Below are 24526 nucleotides of genomic sequence, written 5' to 3'. Positions count from 1 at the left end.
AATAATATATGTACCACATCTTCTTTATCCATTCCTCTGTTGATGGACATTTAAGTTGTTTCCATGTCCTAGCTATTGTAAATAGTGCTGCAATGAACATTGGGGTGCATGTATCTTTTTGAATTATGATTTTCTCTGGATATAGGCCCAGGAGTGGGATTGCTGGGTCATATGGTAGTTGTATTTTTAGTTTTTTAAAGAACCTCCATACTGTTCTCCATAGTGGCTGTACCAATTGATACATGTATACAATGGAATATTACTCGGCCATAAAAAAAAACAAAATAATGCCATTTGCAGCAACATGGAAGGACCTACAGATTGTCACACTAAGTCAAGTAAGTCAGACACAGAAAGACAAATATCATATGATATTGCTTATATGTGGAATCTAAAAAAAAGGGTACAAATGAACTTATTTACAAAACAGAAGTAGAGTCACAGATGTAGGAAACAAACTTATGGTTATCAAGTGATAAGAGGGGTGGGGGATAACTTGGGAGATTGGGACTGATATATACACACTGCTATATATAAGATAGGTACCTAAGAAGAACCTGCTGTATAGTACCGGGAACTCTACTCAATACTCTCTAATAGCCTATATGGGAAAAGGATCTAAAAAAAAGAAAAGAGTGGATATATGTATATGTATAACTGGTTCACTTTTCTGTACACCTGAAACTAACACAACATTTGAAATCAACTATATTCCAATAAAAATTTAAAAATAAATAGGTGAACAAATTTTAAAAACAATAAAATAAAATAAACAACTATAATGATACAACCAGTTTTCCTATGTGACTCTAAAGATAATTCCAAAGAAGGATTACAAAAATCGTATTTGGAGCAAGAGATGTATTTTTTAAACAAGTGTGTAGCATGTGTCTATGATCACTCTTGTTCGTCTATGCTGGGGGTTGAGAAACTTTCTCTGTAAAGAGCCAAACAAATAGTTTAGGATTGGTGGGCTGTATTATCTCTGTAAGGACCACTCAACCCTGACGTTGCTGCTTAGAGACAGCCATAGACAATAAGTAAACGAACTGATATGGTTGTGTTGCAATAAAACTTTATTTATAAAACCATGTTGTTTGATTTGGCCTCCAAGCCATAATTTGCTGACCCATGCTCTATACTAAGCAAATATTCATCATCTCCATTCTCTTACTCTCTTCTTCCACATACCCTATCTACTACTTTTACTCTGTTTTAAAGCACAAATATGATCATATCACAGTACTGCTTAAAAACTTTTACTGACAAATTCCAGTTCTGATCACGACAGAGCAAACTGTATCAGACCATCTTCCCTGCTGAGAATATCTATAGAAACAAAATAAGTTGTAGAACACAGTTGTTTGAAGTTAAGAGACAGGGACCAAGGTACCCAAGACTTAAGAAGCCATGATCTTAAGGAGAAAGGAAGCACGTTGAGTGAAGTGAGCTGCACCTACTCCTTCACGTATTCCCTCAGTTCATTTCCCAATTCACAGCACAGTGCATAGAGACTGAACTGAAGGAAGCAGCATAGAGATTTGGCATTCACACAGACTTGGAGTGGCAAGTGCAAGGCCCCTGAGACAGTCAGGACTTGAGAGACCAAAATCTCAGAGAAAAGGGAACTTTCTACACAAGTCTGCACAGCTTGTGCATTTGAGGTGCTTGCTGAATCTTAAGTTACAAAGGACTGAGAGGTTCAAAAACAACTTCTGAGCTTGAATACAGCATCTTATTCTGTGCATTGCACACTGTAAATATTGACAAAGCAAATATTTAGTCAAGAGCCAAAAGACATGGCCTTCAACTTTAACATTCTTGCTATTATTGGAAAGTATCTAGTATCAGCAAATTAAATGGCATTAAAACAAGACACAAAGAAATTAACACAGAATAATGAAACATAGGCACTGATCAAACATCAACATCTTTAGGGTCCTTCAGCCTGTTATTCTTTAAGTCTCTATGATTTTAGTTCCATCAACCCCTCTGTCAGTTCCAAGATGAACCAATTAATCTTGTTAAATTATTTTCCTATGGATCAAGTTTAACTTCCTTGCTTAGTTCCAGAAAGTACTTTAAGACTAGTCTTATCTCCCAACTCCTCAAAACTATGATAGTCATTTATGAACTGAGGTAACAAGATCTATACACTATTCATATTTGTGTTTGTAATCTCACACCAAGAAAAGCATCAAGATTTTTTTACTTTGTAGCTATCACTCCTTTTAAAACTATCTCTAGTCTACTACTCCTACTTGTTACTTGATTTAAACATCTTCTTGGATAATATATTTAAAGAATACTAAATGTACTATTTAGGTAGAAATAATACAAAATCATTATGTAACAATTTTAAGCAATATGGAACTTTTTAAAATTTAAAACTCACTTGAAGTCTACCAGTTAGTAATAATTATCCTTAATATTCCTAAAATATTAAAATAGATGGATTGATGGATAGTGTGATAGGCAGAATAGTGAACCTGAAATGTGTCCACATCTTAACCCTCATTGCCATGTTATCTTACATAGCAGAGGGACTCCTGAGATATAATTAAAGTTATGGACTTTGATATGGGGAGATAATTCTGGATTATCTGGGTGACCCAAATCTAATCAGGAGTCCTTAAAAGCAGAGAACTTTTTCAGGTTGCATTCAGAGTGATGAAACCATGGAAGAAGAATCAGAGAGATAAAGCATGAGAATCCAATCTGCCATTTCTGGCTCTGACAGTGAAGAAAGAAGGACATGAGTCAAGGAATGGCGTGGCCTCTGGAAGCTGGGCATGGCCAGTTATAGCCAGCAAAAAAACAAGAACCTCAGTCCTATAAACTCAAAAAACTGAATTCTATCAACAACTCAAAAGAGCAGGAAAAAGATTCTCCCCTAGAGCATACAGAAAGGGGCATCTTGATTTTAGCTCAGTGAGATCCATGTTAGACCTCTGACCTCAACAACTGTAGTTTTTGTAATGATAGAAATTTAATGTAATTAATACATATAGGTAGATAGATGCAGGACTTTCCAAAATTGAATCATTCTATATATCCCATTTTAGAATAAAAAATACTTTATTAAATTATACATGCATTTAAAAGAAACTAAAAATTAAAATATTTCCTTACCATAAGAGATGTGATTCTAAAAAGAAATTCAACTAATATTAAAAAGAAAAAAAGATTATGAAAAATAGTGAAAAGTTGGAAATGGAATAAGTTTTTTAAAAACTATGTTCCTGATTTAGGCAATGTCTATTGTCCTTGCTATAAAAATAAATTAGTAGGGCCTTCCCTGGTGGCATAGTGGTTGAGAGTCTGCCTGCCGATGCAGGGGACACAGGTTCGTGCCCCAGTCCGGGAAGGTCCCACATGCCGCGGAGCTGCTAGGCCCGTGAGTCATGGCCGCTGAGCCTGCGTGTCTGGAGCCTGTGCTCAACGGCGGGAGAGGCCACAACAGTGAGAGACCCGTGTACCACAAAAAATAAATAAATAAATAAATAAATTAGTATATTCCACTTCTTGCCATTCCTCTCCCATATCACCAAATTTTATTACTTATATTATTCATTTTACTATATCAGAGTTTATCATATTTACAGTTTGTTCTCCAATCAATAATTCCAATAATTTTTTAGTTATTATTTCCTATGTTTCAATGCTTAAAACCAGTCCTTTTTACCGTGGCTTCTTTATTCATGAGGTTTTAATTTTGATTCATCTTTTGGTTGGCAAAAATTACCTAATATGTTTTCAAGAATTATTCATGAGTGCTGTGTTCTGAGTTCTTGCATATGAGGAATGCTTTAAACTTTAAGCTTGAAGGAGAATACAGTTGGGTATAAAAATCCTTGATTATATTTTATTTCCTTCCGAAATTTTTAGCTATTGCACCACTCTCCTCTGGCACTGGATGTTGCTGTGGAAAGACTGAGGCTAGCCTAATATTACGTTCACATATATTTTTGTTTTTTAATTTTTCTTCTCCAGATAGAAAAGGACGCTATCTTTACCCCTGCCATCCTCTAGGAAATTTGTTTTTGTGGATAGTTCTATATCAGTTGTTTTCTAGGACAGGATAAACCTGTTTACCTATATATTCAGATATTTATTTCAGAGAATTTATCTGCTATTACATCATTTTTTCCTGCTTTTTCCCCGGTTCAAGTTTTTGTAGTCCTTTCTTCAATAACTGGAGTAGTATTTTCAGTCACGTTTACTCATTTACTCATCCCTGCAATGTTTTTATTTTATCTTCCATTGCTTTTCAGATCACTACAAACTCTCTTTTTACTTCCTTCAGTTTTTTTATTATTTTTTTCTTTGAAGACTAGCATATTTTCCTTGAGCTCCTTTTAAAGAAAGATCAGTGGCCTGCATTTTCTTAAGCCTGAAAAGTTTGCATTTTCCTATTTAATTAAACCTGCAATATGTTTTTTCATTTACCTTCTGATTATGTTATTGTTCTCTTTTATTTTATAGTTTATGCTTGTAGGCCCCATGCTAATTCTGCCGTGATTATTACTCATCTTGAAATGTAGCTGGCTCTTTATGGAATAAAGTGTGAAGAGATGAAAAGAGGGTTAAATCAAAGCAGTCAATAGCTTCTATGGGATATGTGTCTTAAACACTCTCTTAAGAAGTCTGTTATCGTCTGGGAAAAATGGTATGGCTAGAGATAAGCAAAGGAAGTTCTTGCTCCTCCTGAACACATTTCCCAAAAAATAGCACCTTTTCAACAATATTTTAAGGAATATGTTGAAATGATGCCTGTAATGAAAAGACATTAGGGTTGGTCTGCTCATTGTACAATTGAAATGTCAATGTTCAGACTGTGCTGACTTCTTAAACTACAAAGCATCCCCTTTAACCACACCTTGTACCACCCCTCCTTCACCTATAGCAATACCTCCTTAGGGTAGTTTTTTTTTTTTTTTTCCCCGTACGTGGGCCTCTCACTGTTGTGGCCTCTCCCGTTGCGGAGCACAGGCTCCGGACGTGCAGGCATGGCTCACAGGCCTAGCAGCTCTGCGGCATGTGGGATCTTCCCGGACCGGGGCATGAACCCGTGTCCCCTGCATCAGCAGGCAGACTCTCAACCACTGCACCACCAGGGAAGCCCTAGGGTAGATAATTTTAAAGTAAAAGAGTAAGACGATTTGTGGACAAGTTGTCTCCTTCAGTACTAACTTGAAGCTCTATAGTATTAACATTTCTACAGAGCTACTTCCCACTTCTTTCTTGGCCCACACACATCCCTAGATTTTACCTCCAATGAAAAGACCCTTAGATAATATCCTTTCACACCAAAGATACTTTTTAGGGAAGTATGGGTTCTGCTTTGGTTTCAAGATGGCATTCATGGGTAGGCTCCTTGTCAACTCCCATTCAGACTTCACACTACGTAAGTATGCTTATTTATAAAAGTGTTCAGCTGTAGCTGATACTTTGTTTTTTTACATAGAGTGTTTATTTTTCTAGTTTAGATTTTTATAGTTTTTACTGGTGAATTTTGAGGGAAAGAAGCAGAAAAAATGTTCATACTTAGTCATTTTTAACCATGAATCTCAGATAATCTTTCCTATATCAAAATTAATAAAACCCTAGCCAATTGGTTATGGAATTGAGGTAAAATTTGGACATAGGTAAACAACTCAGACATCAGAATGATAATGATTAAATGAAAAATGGGGGAAAGTCGATGTTCATGGGCATTTATCATTATCATGATAAAGAAGATTTTAAAAGGCAACATGTTCAGGTTACATTTTTTAACTGGGAATGATGTGGTAGAAAAAAAAATCTTCAAAAATGGAGTATAATTTAGGCTCTTGGGTTAGCTTTTTAAACAACAGATAGATGTTCAGCAGTATTCTGAAGAGGTCTTGGATGTTCTGCACAAAAAGCATGAGGGGTTTCAACTGAAATTTCAGATCATTTCCATCAAATAGGTGTGTGAGTTGGCCCATCATAGATTTAAACTTTGTCTACATCATATTATGAGGCATCTTTTTCTAAAATAGATGAATTTCATCACTGTTGACAACCCATTAAAACAAATAACCCTCTTTGTGATAATCACAGCAAGAGTCAGAGGGAACTCCTCAGCTGTTACAGTTTCACCTTCAATGTGCTGACCACTCACTTTGATGTTGTACAGATTGGAATAAGTTCCATCTGGGGCTTGATGAAAGTTTCATCAGTGGTACACCATGCTTAGCTTTTAGGTTCTCAAATTCTTAACCTTCCACTGAATTTACATTAAGCTAATCCTCACTGAGAATTTACTTTGATCCTCTAGCCACACTCAAAAGATTTTCCATCAATCACATTTTTTCATCTCTTGACAATTATAGTTGAATATATACATGCTGTACTTTTCACATTATGGCTGACTCACTCTGTATTTCAGAATTTTCTCACTGTCAAATGACTAATTCACAATAAATTATGACACTTATTTATCATTGTCTCATCCCTTTCCATTTTTTAATTATCTCAACTCTGCATCATAACCTACACTTCTCCTTACTAGCATTTGCAACATTGCTATTATTATTATGTTGGGATTAATAATACTCCTATAATTCCTCAAAAATAAACAAGAGCACAGTCAACATGTAAGCTTAGGGCTTCCCTGGTGGTGCAGTGGTTAAGAATCCACCTGCCAATACAGGGGACACGGGTTTGAGCCCTGGTCTGGGAAGATCCCACATGCCGTGGAGCAACTAAGCCCATGTGCCACAACTACTGAGCCTGCACTCTAGAGCCTGAGAGAGCCTGTGTGCCACAACTACTGAAGTTCGCGCTCCTAGAGCCCATGCTCCGCAACAAGAGAAGACCCCACAATGAGAAGCTCACGCACTGCAACGAAGAGTAGCCCCCACTCACCACAACTAGAGAAAGCCCGCGCACAGCAATGAAGACCCAATGCAGCCAAAAAAAAAAATAAATAAATTTGTTAAAAATAAAGGTAAGCTTACATAAATGATGATGGCTGAGATAAATCAGTTGTTGTAGCCAGTACCATACCTGTTGGTTTAGGATAGTGTGCTCTAACAGGTAGCCTTCTTCTTGTTCAAATATTTGTGCAACTATACTGCGTTGAGCCTTGCAAGTCAAATTTAGTAATGTGGCTAAATTACTAGCTAATTTAGTAATGTTGCTTTTCTGGGTCAGTGGCCTCAATTAGAAATATGGGTAAATATTGCTGAATATGCTCCTAAAAGCATTAGAATATTTGGCTAAGAAATGGAGACAATTAGCATTACCAGGATCTTCTCTGTATCTCAGTTTTCAAATGAGGAAAAATTTGACCTCCTAATCTGAGGACACAGAGCTTGTTTTAATGATTACCAGATTCTCTTTCATATGGTAGCATTTTCTCCTTTGAAGTTTTAGAGACTTTCTGTTTAGTGCTCTTAAAGTTAGGCAATGGATTGTAATAGTCTTACTTCTATCTGCAAAACTGTGAAGGTTGCTCATGGGAACTCAAGGAAACTCTGTTGGCATCATTGACATTTAGATGGAAAGCCTATAATATTCATTCACTTCCAATTTGGTGAACTATTAAGCTCGTAGATTTAAAACATGTATTTCCCACTTTTCCCCTTCTTACTCCAGCACCTTATACAGGGCATAAAGGTACGTCATCAAATATTTTTATGATAAGAAAGAGATTATTATTTGATATTTGTGGCTACCACACAATAAAATGGCATTAAAATCTTCGAATTCTCTACTTAGGCTCCTTAAAAATCCCACAAAAGTTGCTTCTGATAAGTTCATCACAGCCAGTAAAGACGAATGGCATATATCATGGTATCCATTTATTCCTTCCAAATATACACTTTTCCAAATGGAATATTATGGTCTTCCTAGAAAGAAAAAAAATGTGATATTTGGTATGATTTCTGTTATCCAGGATATCATTGAAATACATTTATTTAACTAGGCATTTACTGTTTGGGGAATTTGCAGTGATTGAGCTCCAGTTCATTACTTTCAGGGCTGCCATGCTATTGTCAGGGCCTCAAAATCAGTGCAGTGGCCTAAACCCAGGTCAGAGAGGCTACGATAGCACAAAGGCAATTATGCTGCAAGAAAAATGTTGTCCACTAATCAGCTGACAATCAGTTACTAAGAAGAGGAGATAACCCTCTCCCCACTCAAGCTCTTCAGTATTAATAGTGCCATCGTGTAATTACTTTCGGCTTGGGCAGGTGCATGAAAGGACAGACTCTATAGCACACTGCATCGAAGATTAATGAGTTCTGTCAATTTGCCCAGCAGACATCTGATTCTCCATCTTTCTGTAGCTACTAGTTTTACACTTGCCTCAGGGTTTTTCCCCCTGAAAAAATTAGCTAGTAATTTAAATACATTCAATAAGCATACATCTTTAAGGAAGCAAAAAAAACTCTCTAATTTTGCAATGAAGTACGAATGAAAAAGACTCTTCATCTGAATATTAACATAGCAAGTAGTTCATAATGGCAGTATTCTTTTAGTCATACTTTATTTTTAGTTGTCGCAATTAGTGATGTATAGGATTCAGAGGCTATATAAACCCTCAAAGTAGGATCATGTAAACCCAACATCCTTAATATTCTCCCTTTCCCTTGCTGGCATAGAAGCTAAAAAGGGAAAAACTGTGAGAGCTCTAATAAATTACGGAACTGTTTTAAAGCCTCCTATAATACAAATGGCTTGACTAAGGGGGAGTTTTTAGCCCACAGATTTTCTGGGTAAAAGCCATTGAGACTTCCCCCACCTCAAGGAAAATGCAGCAATGGCCTAGAGAACTTGGTCACCCAGGCTATACATTTGTGTCAGAACAGGAATTGCCTATAAACTGAAATGAATATCAGGAAATTTGCTGTTGCTCTAAATTGATATTTTATAACCCAACTACTGTAAAATCTCATAATCTTTAAATACATGAGGTCAATGTACTAAATGGCTACTTTATGATGTTACCTAACGGCTCCGATTTGTTTCTCATGAGGACCTAACTCTTCCTAGTTTATTGCTCTCCTCGATTGTTCTTTCAATGAATGTATGAATAAAAGGAGGAAAAAAATCTGACTCAGAAACATAATTTGCTCCTTTACCTCTCTGCCTCCATTTAATGTTACAATCACCCACACATGAAAATTTTTTTCCAGACTACATTTATTGGATATTAGATTCTGCTAATTAATTCTTTGTATTAATTTCTTTTGAAGTGATGTTATCAATTGTTTCCAGGAGAAGGAAAAGAATAAAACAAAGAAAGAAATTTTAAAAAAAGAAAAAAAAACAGCCCAGCCATAATTTGATTTTTGCATAAATGGACTTAAGCCTACCCAAATGCTATAGGCTTGTTTATCCTTGATCCATATTCATTGGTAGATGCTGTTTAAATTATTGTTTTCCACAGTAAGAAACAATAGAGTAGGAAATACTTTTGATCTGGAAAACTGTGTCTAAGAAGATAGCAGTACCTGTGCTTCCTTAAAAAAAAAAAACAAAAACAGTCTCATGCCTCTAAAGCCACTAATCTTCAAAGTTGGAAATATTTTGAAACCCATATTAGACAGAGAATCTTCATCAGAAAAAGATGAGATACATTATAAAAGCCATGATCTCATAGTAAACAAGGACCAATGCTACCTTACCCCTACTATGAAATGATCTTAGCTGTTTGATTTTTCCTCCCAATCATATTTTTACTTACTCTCATATCTTTATATCCATCCAGGGGTTACAAAAGAGGTTATTTTTTCCAAGTATCTAATACCATCTAACGAAGCCCTTGGCAGGTATTTCATATGGCTCAACTAGAAGCGTGTCCAGCCCAGAGCTGAGAGCTGTCCTGCCTGGAGACACAGTTCTGGGATCTTACCCCCTGATGTGTGATAACCCACGCCACCATCTGTGCTGCCACAAGAGGTGTCAAAGGTAGACCTAATTTCAATCACATGCATTCAAATATGTACACATGTATATATGCATACATGTACATTTAGGTAATACTTCAATATGATTCTGACTACTAATTTCTGGTCAAAATTACCTGAGTACTTTAGAGACCAATATTTAAGATCTATTTGACTATTCTGCCCAAGAAAGAAAATCTAAATAGTATATACTGAATAGATAGGCAAGGAAAATAGGCAGTACTATAAGCAATCTTAGCATTAGGGTCCAAAGGAAACCTAGGTTCATTAGTCTCTTCACATCACTGCTCCATGACTGGATATATAATTGATTAATCCTAATAGGTATATTATTATTAGATGAAGAAAGACAACTCTTAGCAGACATATAAAATATCTAAACCCCATCAACCCAGACTAGAGAGGGCAGAAGAAAAACCGGATTTAATATCAATATATCTTTAAGCAGGAGGAGAAATGGAAGCTTAAAGGGTTCATCATAGGAGAACAGGGTGATTTCTCATCTCTGACCCTCATCAGTCCTGGGATGTGTTTTATCCAGATGGTTTTCTGTTACTGGTCGAAGTGCTTCTTAAGCAGGGGCCACCTTTAACTGGAAATGGTCTTCTATGGCAGCCAAAGCCAAGCTTTCCTTCAGTGCACACACTGTAGGTGTTGGCATATAGAGGTATGTTTACAAAAGTATAGAGGTAAGCCTGGATCTGCTTAAACACAGGGACATTTCTTGCAAACTCCAAACCTCCCAGCTTTTTTCATCCAGGAAACAGATTTAATTAACATGCCGTGGAGACCTTCAAGATGGCGGAGGAGTAACATGCGGACATCACCTTCCTCCCCACAAATACATCAAACAAACATCTGTATGTGGAACAACTCCTACAGAACACCTACTGAACATTGGCAGAAGACCTCAGACTTCCCAAAAGGCAAGAAACTCCCCATGTACCTGGGTAGGGCAAAAGAAAAAAACAGAGATAAAAGAATAGGGACAGGACCTGCACCTCTGGGAGGTAGCTGTGAAGGAGGAAAGGTTTCCACACACTAGGAGGCCTCTTCACTGGTGGAGATAGGGGATGGCGGGGGCAAGCTTCAGAGTCATGGAGAAGAACGCAGCAACACGGGTGCAGAGGGCAAAGCGGAGAGATTTCTGCACAGAGGATCGGTGCCGACCAGCACTCACCAGCCCGAGAGGCTTGTCTGCTCACCACCGGGGCGGGTGGGGCTGGGAGCTGAGGCTTGGGCTTCGGAGGTCGGATCCCAGGTAGAGGACTGGGATTGGCTGCATGAACACAGCCTGAAGGGGGCTAGTGCGCCAGAGCTAGATGGGAGGGGTCTGGGAAAAAGTCTGGAACTGCCTAAGAGGCAAGAGACCATTGTTTCAGGGTGTGCAAGGAGGGGATTCAGAGCACCGCCTAAGCAAGCTCCAGAGACGGGCACGAGCCACGGCTATCAGCGCGGACACCAGAGAAGGGCATGAGACACTAAGGGTGCTATTGCAGGCAGCAAGAAGCCTGTGTGCAAGCACAGGTCACTATACACACCTCCCCTCCCGGGAGCCTGTGCAGCCCACCACTGCCAGGGTCCCGGGATCCAGGGAAAACTTCCCTGGGAGAACACACAGTGCACCTCAGGCTGTTGCAACGTCACACTGGCCTCTGCCACCGCAGGTTCTCCCCACATTCTGTACCCCTCTCTCCCCCAAGCCTGAGTGAGCCAGAGCCCCCTAATCAGGGGCTACTTTAACCCCGAACTGTCTGAGCGAAGAACAGGTGCCCTCAGGCAACCTACATGCAGAGGCGGGTCCAAATCCAAAGCTGAGCCCCAGGAACTTTGTGAACAAAGAAGAGAAAGGGAAATCTCTCCCAGCATCCTCAGGAGCATCAGATTAAATATCCACAATCAACTTGGTGTACCTGCATCTCTAGAATAGCTGAATAGACAATGAATCATCCCAAAATTGAGGCAGTGGACTTTGGGAGCAACTGTAGACTTGGGGTTTGCTTTCTACATCTAATTTGTTTCTGGTTTTATGTTTATCTTAGTTTAGTATTTAGACCTTATTATCATTGGTAGATTTGTTTATTGATTTGACTGTTCTCTCCCTTTTATTTTATAATAGATATATATTTTTTTTCCTTTTTCTCTTTTTTTGGTGTGTATGTGTATGCTTCTTTGTGTGTTTTTTTTTCACGAAGCACCGTGCTGATCTCCCTGTGCTATGCGACTGTTTCCCACTAGCTATCTATTTTACATTTGGTAGTATATATATGTCCATATATACACTACCGCTATCTCACTTTGTCCCAGCTTACCCTTCTTTGTGTGATTTTGTCTGTATAGCTTTGCTTTTACCATTTGTCCTTGGGTTCTGTCTATCTGTTTTTTGTGTGTGTTTGTTTCTTTAGCACAGTTTTTAGGGCTTGCTTTCATTTGTGGATTTGTTTTTTGATTTGGTTGCTCTCATCTTTCTTTCTTTTTTTTCAAATTACTTCTTAATTTTTTTATTTTTAATAATTTTTTATTGTAATAACTTTCTTTTCTTTTCCTTTCCTTCTTTCCTTCCTTCTTTCTTTTTTCTTTCTTTTTTTCTTTCTTGCCTTCCTTCCTTCCTTCCTTCTTCTTTCTTTCTTTCTTTTTCTTTTTTTCTCCCCTTTCTTCTGAGCCATGTGGCTGACAGGGTTTTGGTGTTCCAGCTGGGTGTTAGGCCTGTACCCCTGAGGTGGGAGAGCCAAGTTCAGGACATTGGTCCACCAGAGACCTACCAGCTCCACATCATATCAAACAGCGAAAGCTCTCCCAAAGATCTCCATCTCAATGCTAAGACCCAGCTCCACTCAAAGACCAGAAAGCTACAGTGCTGGACACCCCATGCCAAAAAAATGAGAAAGACAGGAACACAACCCCACCCATTAGTGGAGAGGCTACCTAAAATCATAATAAGGTCACAGACACCCCAAAACACACCACTGGATGCAGTCCTGCCCACCAAAAAGACAAGATTCAGCCTCAGACACCACAACACAGGCATCAGTCCCCTCCACCAGGAAGCCTACAAACCCACTGAACCAACCTTAGCCACTGCGGGCAGACACCAAAAACAATGGGAACTACAAACATGCAGCCTGCAAAATGGAGACCCCAAACACAGTAAGTTAAGCAAAATGAGAAGACAGAGAAACACACAGCAGATGAAGTAGCAAAGTAAAAACCCACCAGACCAAACAAATGAAGAGGAAATAGGCAGTCTACCTGAAAAAGAATTCAGAGTAATAATAGTAAAGATGATACAAAATCTTGGAAATAGAATGGAGAAAATACAAGAAACGTTTAACAAGGACCTAGAAGAACTAAAGAGCAAACAAACAATGATGAACAACACAATAAATGATACTAAAAATTCTCTAGAAGGTATCAATACCAGAATAACTGTGGCAGAAGAACAGATAAGTGACCTGGAAGACTAAATAGTAGAAATAACTATCACAGAGCAGAATAAATAAAAAGGAATGAAAGGAACTGAGGACACTCTTAGAGACATCTGGGACAACATAAAACGCGCCAACATTCGAATTATAGGGGTCCCAGAAGAATAAGAGAAAAAGAAAGGGACTGAGAAAATATTTGATGAGATTATAGTTGAAAACTTCCCAAATATGGAAAAGGAAATAGTCAATCAAGGCCAGGAAGTGCAGAGAGGCCCATACAGGATAAATCCAAGGAGAAAAACACCAAGACACATATTAATCAAACTATCAAAAATTAAATACAAAGAAAAAATATTAAAAGCAGCAAGGGAAAAACAACAAATAACACACAAGGGAACCTCCATAATGTTGACAGCTGAACTCTCATCAGAAAATTCTGCCAGAAGGGACAGGCAGGACATATTTAAAGTGATGAAAGGGAAAACCTACAACTGAGATTACTCTACCCAGCAAGGATCCTATTCAGTTTCGACAGAGAAATTAAAACCTTTACAGACAACCAAAGCTAGGAGAATTCAGCACCACAAAACCAGCTCTACAACAAATGCTAAAGTAACTTCTCTAGGCAGGAAACACAAGAGAAGGAAAACACCTACAATAACAAACCCAAAACATTTAAGAAAATGGTAATAGAAACATACATATTGATAACTACCTTAAATGGAAACGGATTAAATGCTCCAACCAAAAGACATAGACTGGCTGAATGGATACAAAAACAAGACCATACATATGCTGTCTACAAGGGACCCACTTCACACCTAGGGACACATACAAACTGAAAATGAGAGGATGGAGAAAGATATTCCATGCAAATGGAAATCAAAAGAAAACTGGAGTAGCAACTCTCATACCAGACAAAATAGACTTTAAAATAAAGACTATTACAAGAGACAAAGAAGGACACTACATAATAATCAAGGGATCAATCCAAGAGGAAGATATAATAATTGTAAATATTTATGCACCCAACCTAGGAGCACCTCAATACATAAGGTAAATGCTAACAGCCATAAAAGGGGAAATCGACAGTAAAACATACATAGTAGGGAACTTTAACACACCACTTTCACCAACGGACAGATCATCCAAAATGAAAATAAATAAGGAAACACAAGCTTTAAGTGATACATTAAACACTATGCACTTAATTGATATGTATAGGACATTCCAACGAAAAACAACAGAATACACTTTCTTCTCAAGTGCTCATGGAACATTCTGCAGGATAGATCATATCTAGGGTCACAATTCAAGCCTTGGTAAATTTAAGAAAATTGAAGTTATATCAAGTATCTTTTCCAACCACAATGCTATGAGACTAGATACCAATTACAGGAAAAAAATCTGTAAAAAATACAAACACATGGAGGCTAAACAATACACCACTAAATAACCACGAGATCACTGAAGAAATCAAAGAGGAAGTAAAAAAGTACATAGAAAGAAATGAAAATGAAAACACGATGAAAAAAAACCTTTGGGATGCATCAAAAGCAGTTCTAAGAGGGAAGTTTAGAGCAACACAATCCTACCTGAAGAAATAAGAAACATCTCAAATCAACAACCTAACCTTACACCTAAAGCAATTAGAGAAAGAAAAACAAAAAAGTCCCAAAGTTAGCAGAAGTAAAGAAATCATAAAGATCAGATCAGAAATAAATGAAAAAGAAATGAAGGAAACAATAGCAAATATCAATAAAACTAAAAGCTGGTTCCTTGAGAGGATAAACAAAATTGATAAGCCATTAGCTTAACTCATCAAGAAAAAAGGGGAGAAGACTCAAATCAATAGAATTAGAAATGAAAAAGGAGAAATAACAACTGACACTGCAGAAATAGAAAGGATCATGAGAGATTACGACAAGCAACTCTATGTCAATAAAATGGACAACCTGGAAGAAATGGACAAATTCTTAGAAATGCACAACCTTCTGAGACTGAACCAGGGAGAAATAGTAACTATAAACAGACCAATCACAAGCAACGAAATTGAACTTGTGATTAAACATCTTCCAACAAACAAAAGCCCAGGAACAGATGGCTTCACAGGAGAATTCTATCAAACATTTAGAGAAGAGCTAACACCTATCCTTTTCAAACTCTTCCAAAATATAGCAGAGGGAGGAACACTCCCAAACTCATTTTACAAGGTGACCATCACCCTGATACCAAAACCAGACAAAAATGTCACAAAGAAAAAAAACTACAGGCCAATGTCACTGATGAACATAGATGCAAAAATCCTCAACAAAATACTAGCAAACAGAATCCAACAGCACATTAAAAGGATCATACACCATGACCAAGTGGGGTTTATGCCAGGAATGCAAGGATTCTTCAATATACGCAAATCAATCAATGTGATACACCATATTAACAAACTGAAAGATAAAAACCATATGATCATCTCAATAGATGCAGAAAAAGCTTTCAACAAAATTCAACACGCATTTAAGATAAAAACTCTCCAGAAAGTAGGCATAGAGGGAACTTACCTCAATATAACAAAGGCCATATATGACAAACCTGAAGCCAACATCATTCTCAATGGTGAAAAATTGGAATCACTTCCTCTAAGATCAGGAACAAGACAAGGTTGTCCACTCTCACCACTACTACTCAATATAGTTTTGGAAGTTTTAGCACCAGCAATCAGAAAAGAAAAAGAAATAAAAGGAACCCAAATTGGAAAAGAAGAAGTAAAGCTGTCACTGTTTGCAGATGACACGATACTGTACGTAGAGAACCCTAAAGATGCTACCAGAAAATTACTAAAGCTAAAGAATGAATTTGCTAAAGTAGCAAGATACAAAATTAATGCACAGAAATCTCTTGCATTCCTATACACTAACAATGAAACATCTGAAAGAGAAATTAAGGAAACAGTTCCTTTTACCATTGCAACAAAAAGAATAAAATACCTAGGAATAAACATACCTAAGGAGACAAAAGACCTGTATGCAGAAAACTATAAGACACTGATGAAAGAAATTAAAGATGATACAAACAGATGGAGGGATACACCACGTTCTTGGATTGGAAGAATCAACATTGTGAAAATGACTCTACTACCCAAAGCAATCTACACATTCAGTGCAATCACTATCAAACTACCAATGGCATTTTTCACAGAACTAGAATAAAATATTTCACAGTTTGTATGGAAACACAAAAGTCCCCGAGTAGCCAAACTAATCTTGAGAAAGAAAACTGGAGCTGGAGGAATCAAGCTCCCGGACTTCAGCCTATTCTCCAAAGCTACAGTAATCAAGACAGTATGGTACTGGCACAAAAACAGAAATATACATCAATGGAACAGGATAGAAAGCCCAGAGATAACCCACACACCTCTGGCCACCTGATCTTTGACAAAGGAGGCAGGAATATACAATGGAGAAAAGACAGCCTCTTCAATAAATGGAGCTGGGAAAACTGGGCAGCTACATGTAAAAGAATGAAATTAGAACATTCCCTAATACCACACACAAAAATAAACTAAAATTTATTAAAAACCTAATTGTAAGGCTAAACACTATAAAACTCTTAGAGGAAAACACAGGCAGAACACTTTATGACATAAATCACAGCAAGATTCTTTTCGACCCACCTCCTAGAGAAACGGAAATAAAAACAAAAATAAACAAATGGGACCTAATGAAACTTAAAAGCTTTTGCACAGCAAAGGAAACCATAAACAAGACGAAAAGACATCCCTCAGAATGGGAGAAAATATTTGCAAATGAAGCATTAAAGGATTAATCTACAATATTTACAAGCAGCTCATGCAGCTCAATATCAAAGAAACAAACAACCCAATCCAAAAATGGGCAGAAGACCTAAATAGACATTTCTCCAAAGAAGATATGCAGAGTGTCAACAAACACATGAAAGAATGCTCAACATCATTAATCATTAGAGAAATGCAAATCAAAACTACAATAAGATATCATCTCACACAAGTCAGAATGGCCATCATCAAAATATCTACAAACAATAAATGCTGGACAGGGTGTGGAGAAAAGGAAACCCTCTTGCACTGTTGGTGGGAATGTAAGTTGATACAGCCACCATGGAGAACAGTATGGAGGTTCCTTAAAAAACTAAAAATAGAACTACCATATGACCCAGCAATCCCACTATTGGACATATACCCTGAGAAAACCATAATTCAAAAAGAGTCAAGTACCACAGTGTTTATTGCAGCTCTATATACAATAGCCAGGACATGGAAGCAACCTAAGTGTCCATCGACAAATGAATAGATAAAGAAGATGTGGCCTATATATACAATGGAATATTACTCAGCCATAAAAAGAAATGAAATTGAGTTTTTTGTAGTGACGTGGATGGATCTAGAGTCTGTCATACAGAGTGAAGTCAGAAAAAGAAAAACAAATACCATATGCTAACACATATATATGGAATATAAAAAAAAATTGGTTCTGAAGAACCTAGGGGCAGCACAGGAATAAAGATGCAGATGTAGAGAATGGACTTGAGGACACAGGGAGGTGGAAGAGTAAGCTGGGATGAAGTGAGGGAATGGCATGGACATATATACACTACCAAATGTAAAATAGATTGCTAGTGGGAAGCAGCCACAGAGCCCAGGGAAATCAGCTGGGTGCTTTGTGACCACCTAGAGGGGTGGGATTGGGAGGATGGGAGCGAGATGCAAGAGGGAGGAGATATGGGGTTATATGTATACGTAGCTGATTCACTTTGTTATAAAGCAGAAGCTAACACATCATTGTAATGCAATTATAGTCCAATAAAGATGTTAAAAAATTTTAATAAAATTCAATATAGTCTAATAGTTTTCAACTCTTATAGTAATAAAAATAAAATAATAATAGCTAACACTTTGTGTTTACTAAAGTCAGGCACCATTCCAAGTGTTTTACATGTGTTAACACTTTAAATCCTCATGATGACTCTGTGACATTGGTACTACTACTATTTCCATTCCAGAGATGAGGGAACTAAGGTGCAGAGAAGTTAGTAGTTTGATCAAGATCAAATGGCTAAAACTGAGATTCAAATTCAAGGTGTTTCCCTTCAGAGTCTATGCTTTTTATCGCTACATTATGAATAGAATTTTTGAACAATCATACTATCAAAAAAGGACAAAAACAATAGAAATTATCTTTAAATGGTATGAAATAATAGACTCAATAATGAGCATAACATCTAGTTGAGCAATATTGTGATAGAGCTATTTAATCAACTTATCAGAATACCCTTCTTGCAAGCCCAAGGCTGAGTCAATTAAATTTTCTGAATTCACCGAAGTTTGTCTTTAGTGCTCACTCTAAATGCTCATTTTTTATCAAAATAATTTTTATGGTCGGCTGGCATTGTGCCAATTACATCATTGGATTTCATCCACAGAACACATAATTATCTGAATTTTTCTGTTCAGACTGTCTTTGAAGATCAGCTTGAGAACTGAAGGACTGAAGCTCATCTCTTTCTTAAAGGACTTACTAAAAGACTTACTAACAACTGCAAGAAGGCATCGGCACCTCCCAGCACACTGACATTGTCCACTCGTCCTTCCTCTGATGTCTCAGATGTGGTAGGCTTTGGATGGAGTCCCAGGACTCATTGCCAACAGTTTAAGCAGCTGTCTTACTGTGTCATTTCAGAAGCATATTCAGCTACACACAACAGAAAATTGAACTTATGATGACTTAACCAAATAGTGGTCGGTTGGTTTGTTTTCACACATTAAGAGATCAGAAAGTTGAAAACCCCGAGCAGTACCATGATGTTATTGGTACAATGCCTTCTTCTATCTCTGCTTCACCACATGCTTGAGGTGTGGACCCAGTCTGCATAATCTCAGACACTATGATGCTGGCACAGATAGGAGGAAGCGGGAAGAACAAGGTGAAAGGCATATGCCAGCTGGGCATGGCTGTCATCAAAGGAACTTCACTGAGAGTCCTATGCTAAGACTTTTGTTTATATCTTATATCCAAAACTGCAGCATCTTGCCATCCCCAAGCAGCAAAGAAGTCTGGGTAATGTGTTTTTCAGCTGGGTACTTTGCTACCTAAGAAAATCACTGATTATGATAGTAATAAAAGAGAGACTAGAATTGGGTTGTCAACTCTCTGCCACACTGACATTAGTCATGCATGCGAGAATCCTTACACTGATGTATCTTACCTCTGCTTAACAAATTCCAACGTTTGGAATCTGTTGACTGCAATTTTGATACGTAAGGACACTTTTAGTTATAAGTAAAAGAACGCAAAGAAGCTTACCTGTAAAGGGAAATTTAATAAGTTTACATAAATTAAAATTCTGGGGCATCATATTGACTTCAGGTACAGCTAAATCCAGGAGCTGAAACAGTGTCATCAAAGTCCTTCCCCTCTACCTCCTTTTTCTCTTCTTCCTCCTCTTCCTCTCAGACAAGATTTCTCTATGTAGCAAAATAAAATGGCTGCTGGCCATCCACATCCTGTACATTTAGCATTGCCAGTGGAAAGAGTGATTACATATGGTATTGAGGTTCCAAAGAGGAATAAAAAATGATCCTAATACTTAAGGAGTTCACAAGTCTAGAGGAAATGCTTTAATTTTCTTGGATGAATCAAGCTATGTGAAAGTAAAATATTATACTCTCACTATTTTGAAATACTTTTTAAAAACTATTGTTCATCTCTAGTCTGTATTACCATCCATCATTGTTACATAAATATCCCTTCATCTCTAAGACCATAAGACTGAGCATGATATCCTAAGGGTATTCCCAAAAGCAGAAATTCTGTCATGTTATATAGAAAAGGGTTTCCATGCCAAATCAGTGTCAGAAACCATGCTTACTACATCTTATTCCTATATATTTAAAATGTCCATTAACATTTTAAAGTTCCTAAAGTTAGGAAACCTGAATACTTTTATATAATCCAGAATTGTCCAAACTTTACCAAACACAATAATTTTTTGAGTTGAGTGAATGAAATTTAGCCCTACAAAGCCAGCCCTTGGATTTGAAAGAAAGTTTGAAAGGCAGAAATGAGAATGTATAATCTACATTTTATAATGTGTCACATTATCTTCCTCTTACTTATAAAGACATAATTCCATGTTCATGCCATGATACACATCATAACTATAGCAAAAGTAAGCAGGAAGCAAAGCAATGAAAAGATGAGAGAATGGTTCACTTTAGTATGAACTGGGAGATTGAATTATTTCTTTTAGAAGCAGCTTTGTCTTCCAACAGGAATCTAAGTGCATTCTGACAGGAGAATGCTGTATGGTTCATGTTGTTTACGATACAGTGTTTCAGTTACTTAATTATACACTGAAGTACCTAGAAATGAAATATCTCTTTTATGTACACCATGCCTAGGAGAGCGTTGTCTAGATTGAAACTGCATGGCTCTCTTTGTATTCTGGCATGTTGCTCACTGGCTTATACATTAATAGGCTCTCTGTATACTTGATGGTGACAATAACTATGAGCGTTCAGCAACAACTAAACTGATCTAGTGACCCTCTCAGTACACTTTCTGCTTCCCTACATTCAAACCATTGTGCAAGCTATTCCTGCTACATGAATGCCTTGTTCTGAAGCTGATGGAAAACCATCCAATACCAATCCCACCTCCTCTGGGAAGTCATTCCTGACAATAACAGTAATAACTAATATTTACTAGGCACTTACCATGTGCCATGGTCTAAGTGTTTTGCACACATTATTTGTTTGATCCCCATGTATATGAAAGCTCTATGGGGTCAGTTTAACAATTATCCCCGTTTTATATGAGTCCTAGCCATCATACTCTAGTCATTTCCCAAGGACCATTTTGGAAAATTTCCATTATGTGTAGCTCTAAAATAGGACAGGAATTGTTCTCATCCCTTGACCATTTCGGCACAGCACTAGTTGTAAGAGTTTTGTGTCACATTGCAAATATCAAAGGTTACACAGAGTGTATGAACTGAGGCTGACTATTGAAGGACATGGTAGGTTGTTAAAATCAAGTAAACAAGAGCTTACTGGGACACATGGACCTTGAAAATTCTCATCACCAAATGACTCTCTAAGCTGTCTAAAGTCTGGATCAGATGCTATATATATATATAAAGTCTGTTACATCAAAAGAAAGATGCAGGAATCCATTCACTGAAACTGATATTGTGTCTTTAAAAAGTATTTGATTTGAGCATTTAAAATACTGTGCTCCACTGCTGGTTTAATTTTTATAAATGTTCCCCCTCTTATAGATCATCTCAATAGCCACATCAGAGGAGAGTGAAGCAAGAATAAGCTCCTCATTCAGGCTCTCAGTACACTCCTGCTTGATTGGAATGGATATTGTACATAATATGTCCCTACAGATGTTTCCTCCAGTGGGGCACATTGAATTTCATTTAAATGCCAAGGCACAAAATCTAAAACAATGTGACTTTAACAAAAAATCTGATGAGGAATTTGATGAGAAAATGGCAAGAATTCCTGTGGCATTTGGGTAACAATTTCAGGCCCTCATTTTAATAGAATAAACAGGATCATATTTCATTCAAATCTGGCAATGAGATGAGCTTTGGGTATTACATTGATATAAACCAATAAAGAATTTGCAAATTTGAAGCACTAATTAACAGACACAATATTAAATGAAAAAAGTTTGCTCCAGGGGAAAATATATTTTGAAGACTTTAAACTTTTATTAAAAGACATTTTTTGAATCACTTCTTTTGTAGTTTACTCTTTTGCTGTTTTTATAAATTATGGGAATATTGTGATATTTTCAAACTGATACCGTTAACACAACATCTAATATTCCTTTTTACCTTTTTGAGGCGATTCATCAATGTCACAGTGTCTTGAAATCTAGAGAAAAATAAGCCAAAACATGAGCTCAAATATCACAGAATAATCAGAGCAGGCTTAAGTTAAGCTATTGTGTCAGTGAACACAGTGCAACAAACTACAGGTGTTTCAAGTTGACTGTAGCAGGTACATCCTATAACGGTTACAGGGTCATTCCCACAGTAGAGCAAATTTGGCCAATTATCCCCAAGGGGAAGGGCAGGTACTCAGAAAGGCCATCATAGAGTGGAAAGCTGGAGTTTCACCACTTTGGACTGGAAGAGACCTCAAGGTTTTATTCATGTAATCAGAAAACACTTGCACCCACAACCATGTCAAGAGCATCCATGTGAATGCTTTTGTGACCTCTTGTCCCCCAGATGTCCTCAGGATGCTAATTTGGACCTGATTTCACCTGGATAAAAATGTGAAGGGAGGTGAAAGGATGAGTGTGAAGAGATGCAGTGGATTTAACACAGGTCTTACAACAGATAAACCTTTTTAAATGAATAGCCTATTAATTTTCTACTCCATGTGAAAATTATTTCACAACAATTCTAGAGGAAGGACTCTCTGAAGCTTGACTTACTGGTCACAAATTGCACTACAGAAAGAGAATGCTCTGTACCTAATTGCAGTGCTGCACAGTTACTTTCCTGAGACTACAATATCTAAGACATATGTGTCTAAAGACGCATACTTCAGAAAATGGGACTGTCTGAAGAACGTTAAAGAATCAAATACATGAGATCAACCTTAACATAAGATATTGTGGGGTGGTTCTGTGTGTGTGTGCATGTGTGTGTGTGTACATGTGCACACATGCAATTGCACATTTTTGGTCTTCATTTGAGTGTGTGTATTTTTAAAGAAATAGTTATTTTACCCTAAGCGTGTATTCAGCAAAAGTCAGCTGGTGTTAATATTACCTGTACCAACAATTCTGCAATCTGTGCCCCACTTGCAGGTTTTCACAGAGAATAAATTTGTGTGCATTATGACTAAATACCACATTCTCTAAGAGGGAAGGAAAGGAAAAGGGGATTAAGTATAGTACAAGGAGCTTTATATACATTTTATTCTTACAGCCACCTCATGACAGAAGTATTACTGCATCTACATTACAAATGAGGAAAGTAAGACCCAGAAAGATTAAGTAATTGGCCCAATATCACACAACCAAAAACAATTTTAAAAAGAGCCAGAATTTCAAACCAAATAGATTTGGCTCCAGAACCCAAGCTTTTTCCCACTATACCAGAACATCAGAAAAATTGTTTGAAAAGTGAAAATTTTAATCAAATTACTTAGACCATCAAATAACCAATTTAACTTATTTTAACTCATTTTTTACTCAGAAGAAACTCATATCTGATCCAATGCCAAGAATGTCTGTTTCAATGAAAACTGTGAACCAGTTTTTGTTGTAGAAGGCTTAGAAATAAATACGTGTTCACCCACCCTGTCCCTTTGGTCTTCCATGTTATTGATTAGAACCTTATTGCTAGCTTCATTTAACCTCAACCTTTTTTCTATTTGCCAATTTGTCATATTTTATACACCCGTAGAGGTAAAAGAAATGCTTTCTGGAAGAATGTATACTGTAAATAAGCAACTAAATAAATTTTCTTCTCTGCATTAATCAGTCTTGGGCAGAAATTATGGCTCAACAAGCATTTTGAGTATCATTTCCCTCCCCCAGTTTTTTATATTCATTACCATGTCTACACTGTCTATAATACAAATAAATGATATTCTATTGTAACTTAAGATGTATTGCCTTTAGCATTTAAATATTGTTAATTTTACATCATCGTATTTAAGTTACAGGATATCAAGGAGAAGAGCAAACATTGTTTAAGGATTTTACCTCCTTTTCTGGCGAAGGAATTAGTTCATTTCCAGCTGTACACAGCATAGTTGTATAATGTTGGGTGGAATTATGACCTTGTTATTGTCTTTATTTGGAGATTAAGTATGGTTTAAGAAGATGTATATGGATGCCAAGTTGAAAATGGGTGGACTTGTAAGAGTTAATTTATGTGTCAACTTGACTGGACCATGGGGTGTCCAGATATCTGGTTAAACATTATTTCTGGGTGTGTCTTTGAGGGTGTTTCTAGGTGAGATAAACATTTTAATCAATAGAGTAAAGCAGACTGCCCTCCCCAATGTGGGTGGGCCTCATCTAATCTGTTGAAGACCTGGATAGAGTAAAAGGCTAAGAAAGAATTTTTGCTGTCTGTCTGGCTGTCCTC

This window comes from Leucopleurus acutus (assembly GCF_964270905.1).
Source record: "Leucopleurus acutus genome assembly, chromosome: 2".
NCBI lineage: Eukaryota > Metazoa > Chordata > Mammalia > Artiodactyla > Delphinidae > Leucopleurus > Leucopleurus acutus.
This window is presented reverse-complemented; position numbering follows the sequence as displayed.